This window comes from Physella acuta, unplaced genomic scaffold, assembly GCF_028476545.2.
Source record: "Physella acuta isolate Inbredline_101_S28 unplaced genomic scaffold, ASM2847654v3 ptg000050l, whole genome shotgun sequence".
NCBI lineage: Eukaryota > Metazoa > Mollusca > Gastropoda > Physidae > Physella > Physella acuta.
The window spans coordinates 699,472-703,849 of NW_026731570.1; the positions used below are offsets into that span (position 1 = coordinate 699,472).

Genomic DNA, 4,378 nt, shown 5'->3' on the forward strand with positions numbered 1-4,378 from the left:
ATTATAATTAATTTATATTAGTAATATGTGGGTTTTAAATCAGCGGGTAAAAAAGTTATGAGTTGTTTAGCTGCAGGGGTACTGAAAAAGTTGAGTGGAAAAAAATCAGGGAAAACGTGAAAATAATTACAGGCTTCAAGAGTTAAATGTACTTGTCCACTGCTTAGAAGAAAAATGCAACATATTAACCCTTACAACCCTGGCCACATACTTTTCCATTTTCCTTCCCTAAGGGTCCAGTCATATGAATATGAATATGAAGGAAGAAAGGTTGAAAAATCTACTTTACTCACCTTTTAACAACCTGATCATGATGTAAACAAATGATGTAATTAAAGGGAAAATGTGAAGGAGAAAAAGTCAAAACTAAATTTTCCCCAGAATCAGTTATTATATTTAAAATAGATAAACCTTTTTTTGTAAGATAGTTTTAAATATTTTCTGTCCGAATCTGCCCTTTAAACCTATTTTATTACATAATACTTTGTAATTACATCAACTGATAACATCATCCAACTTCCACTATCTTCTTTACTTGAATATAGCCCTAAATTACTGAAAAATATGGAGATTTTGTGATGTTTGTTTTGTTGTTTTTCAGTAATTCCTAATAAATCAATCAAGTTTTATTCAAGTTTGTGTAAATGTTTCATGTTTAGCAATTTTATAGGTTTTTTAAAGCAGTAAATACATTTATCTAACATTTCTAAACACGCAAATGTGTTGAACAATTCAATATTTGCTAACTAAAAGCAAAGGATATAAACATATTGATTATTTGTCAACATATTTTTAATATTAATTTTTCTAATTAGTTAAATTATAACTAAAAATATGGCGCTTTTATAAACTTAAAAATAGGTTTCAAACTTTAACTTTATTCACAACTCATTTAAGACTTGTCATCTTAAGAATATGATCATACAGTTATCACATTTTTTAATGAAATGTTTGTTTTATATGTACCTAGGCATCAAGAAGTCGAGCAAAAGGCATGTTATAGCTTACTGAAAATGTTATGAGTTAGATTTCTGGTAAAAATTTAATGGCTTCCAATGTGAGTTGTAGCTACACAACTTTGATTGGACTTAAGTAAATGTGGTTACACATTTCTTTTACTTTTATATACTTTTAGTAAGGATTAGCAATATTTGTCTGCCTTACGGTACTTTAATGCCCAGTTCTTCCAATGACTTTTTATCAATGTACAAGCTATATTGTACTCATCATTAAATAAAATGCATGTATTTTAGTTAACGTGATATGTGAAGGTTCTTGCTGCACTATAAATCCTACAATAAATACTTTGAGGGCTAAGCTAGAAAATTTGGATAAGCCCATAATAATGTTATACAAACTACGTCAGTGAACTAGTTTTTAACAGACACCATAGCTAAGAAGCTAACCAATAGATATTATTTCCATACATTCAAGAAACAAATATGAAAACACCAGTTGACAACTAATATTTAATTTTTAATTAATTCGATTTTTAGTCTTAAATCAGCATTGTAATTGAAGTAACAGAGCCTGTTGTTTACTTTAATGTCTTTTCTTATTACTATTGAGCAGTATTCTTTCTACTGGTGAACATTGATCAGCTTGTTCTGATGGTGTTAACAGTACCTAAGAAAAATATTCCTACTCTAGATTGGTAAACATTATTTTAACTATGTTGGTCTTCAAATAAATATTTCTTAAACTTCTTTACATAGTTACTACTGAGCAGTATTCTTTTTACTTGTGAACATTGATGGGCTTGTTCTGATGGTGTTAACAGTACCTAAGAAAAATATTCCTACTTTATATTGGTAAACATTATTTTAACTATGTTGGTCTTCAAATAAATATTTCTTAAACTTGTTTACATAGTTACATTTTTGTATATAGAAGATCATTACCTACAGATAGCGCCTAACTTTCGATGTTGTTTTTATGGTACAACACATTTTAATGTAAATAAAAAAATCATGGTCATGAGTTTGCTGTACATCATATTTTATTCATGAAGCAATTAATTATAATTATTTTACTAGTACTAATTTATGACTTTTCAAAATAAGGGTGTGGGGAAATTGCGAGACGCGAAAAGCGAAATGGCGAGGAGGGAAAATGCGAGAAGGGCGCGAAAACTGTCGGTCACGTGACTTTTTTGTCTCGCATTTTACCACAAGCCGATACTTACGCTGGGTGGTGTTGAAATGCGAAGATTTCTGCGAAAAATTTACCGCACCCGATTTTCAGTGGTATTTGGTCCAGACTTCAAAGACGTTTCGTTTACATTGTTAAAACTTCCGATTTTTCCGTCGCTAGACATACTGATGATTTGTCAACTCCCCCCATCTTTTGTGTCAACTTAGAATACCACCTTGTTCGAAACCGACGGAAATACCGCCGACGATAGATCAACTTCTGTCTTTTGTGTGGAACGCCGAGGCCGCCTGATTTACCGTCTTTGAAGATCGCCGTGCCCGGATCCGCTGCCGCCGCAAACATATTTTCTATTGTTGCATAGAAATTTTGTATTATAGCCGCCGCCTACGATTTTTTTCTAGCTTTTTTTACCATATAAATCTAAGCACAAGGAAATGCCTACATCATTTGGATACAACAAAATAAAGTGACATCACCGATATTATCAGTTGCTCGTGCTATATCGTAAGCTACGGGCCTACTTCAAATATTTTTAAAACCAAGTTGAACTTATCTGAATTTTTTGGTTTTGGTGGTGGTGTTATTTGGGGTCTTCCATAAATGACGTCACACTCGTAGGGGGGGGGGTCTGTAATTTTATGACGATGTGTGTTGAGGGGGAGGAGGGGGGGGGGGTTAGATGTGAAGTCACACTATAAAAAAGCAATGTTAGAAAAAGAATTTTAGACGTTTTTTCGCGTTTTAGAAAACTGTTTTAATACATTGTAATAGGAATTGATTAAAATACTCTATTTTGACCGAAATTAGACAAGATTTTGGGAAAATATCGATGTTTTTAAAAAACTCAACTGCTGGTGACAACAATGAGCCAAAATTACAGAAATGATAAAAAATACAAATTATAAAAAACGGAAAACAGATGTTGAGCGTGCGGATGATGATGATGAGAACATGGGTGCCAGTGTTGTTTGTGGGATGAACGAGGAGGTCAACTGTGATGAGAATGTGAAATGTTGTGAATGTGGATTGGAAGAAGTAGCAAAAGAAAAATGTATAAATGGGAGTCTAATGAACTGGGTTGGGTGTACTATGTGTGAAAGATGGTGTCACGAGGTGTGTTTAAGGACTGTTTCAGAAGATTTTGTTTGTAAATTTTGTTTGTAATTAAAATTACTTAATAAAAAAATAAATTGCACTTTTTAGAATTTTTTATACTTTTACACTTTTTGCAAATACGAAAATCCATAAATATATGTTGCAAAATATCTCTCCTGCTGACAAGATTATACCAATTCACAATGACACAGCTCACGTTTGTATAAACATGAGCGGGCTAGATTTTTAAATTAATGCCGACTGAGACGGGATTTTCCTCTCGCTAACAAGAGCGGGCGATGACAGTAGCACAGCAACGATGTTAGAATTTTTAAATAGATAGATCTAGATATAGAACTATCTATCTTCTTAGTATCTAGATAAAAAATAACAACATACAACACTCGTGTTAAAGGGTATGGCTAAATTATTGTTTATTTTAAAACAAAAACAAAATAATTTAAATAAAGATGGAAAAAAAAGAAAAAAACTTTTTTCGCAAAAAAGTGTCTCGCTATTTACCCTTAATTCCGCAGGTATGTCTCGCATTACCTTCTCGCATTTTCCCGCCTCGCCATTTCGCTTTTCGCGTCTCGCAATTTCCCCACACCCTCAAAATAAAGACTAATTTTAAACTCCGGAGCACAAATTACTGTTGCGATTGCAACAATTTCTTTTTACATTATCATTAGTTAGACAACACTAGTATTGAAATTAATATCTTGCTAACTTATTTATTAAATCGTTTGTTTTTAATTAAAAATAAATAGGCTGCTTTAAAAATTAAAAGGCTGTATGTAAAAAAAAAAAATAAATCTACTTTTAGGGATCATTTCTAAAGTTGGTCTTGTCGGGACGTTGAGCAAAAACTAAATGCCACCAGTCCTCAACTCCATGCACTAGAAATGGACTATGCAACTATCACGAAAGTCAACAATGGGGTTGCGCCCATTTTTGTTCCCTCTATGTCGAGAGATCCGGAGAGGAGCCACCCGGACTACAGTTCGGGTGGCTTAATGAAAACTTGGGCCCAAACTCTTTCAGTTTCAGATATCAAGACAACAATCACAATAGACCAGTCTGATGAAATAGCTCCTGAGCTCTTCGACTCGCCTACAGTAATTCAAGT

General features: G+C 33.0%; 1 pseudogene; it reads left to right on the top strand.

Annotated features, from left to right (window-relative positions):
* Positions 1-4,059: 4,059 nt before the first annotated feature.
* LOC131945989 (uncharacterized) lies at positions 4,060-4,159 on the top strand (annotated as a pseudogene).
* Positions 4,160-4,378: the final 219 nt, after the last annotated feature.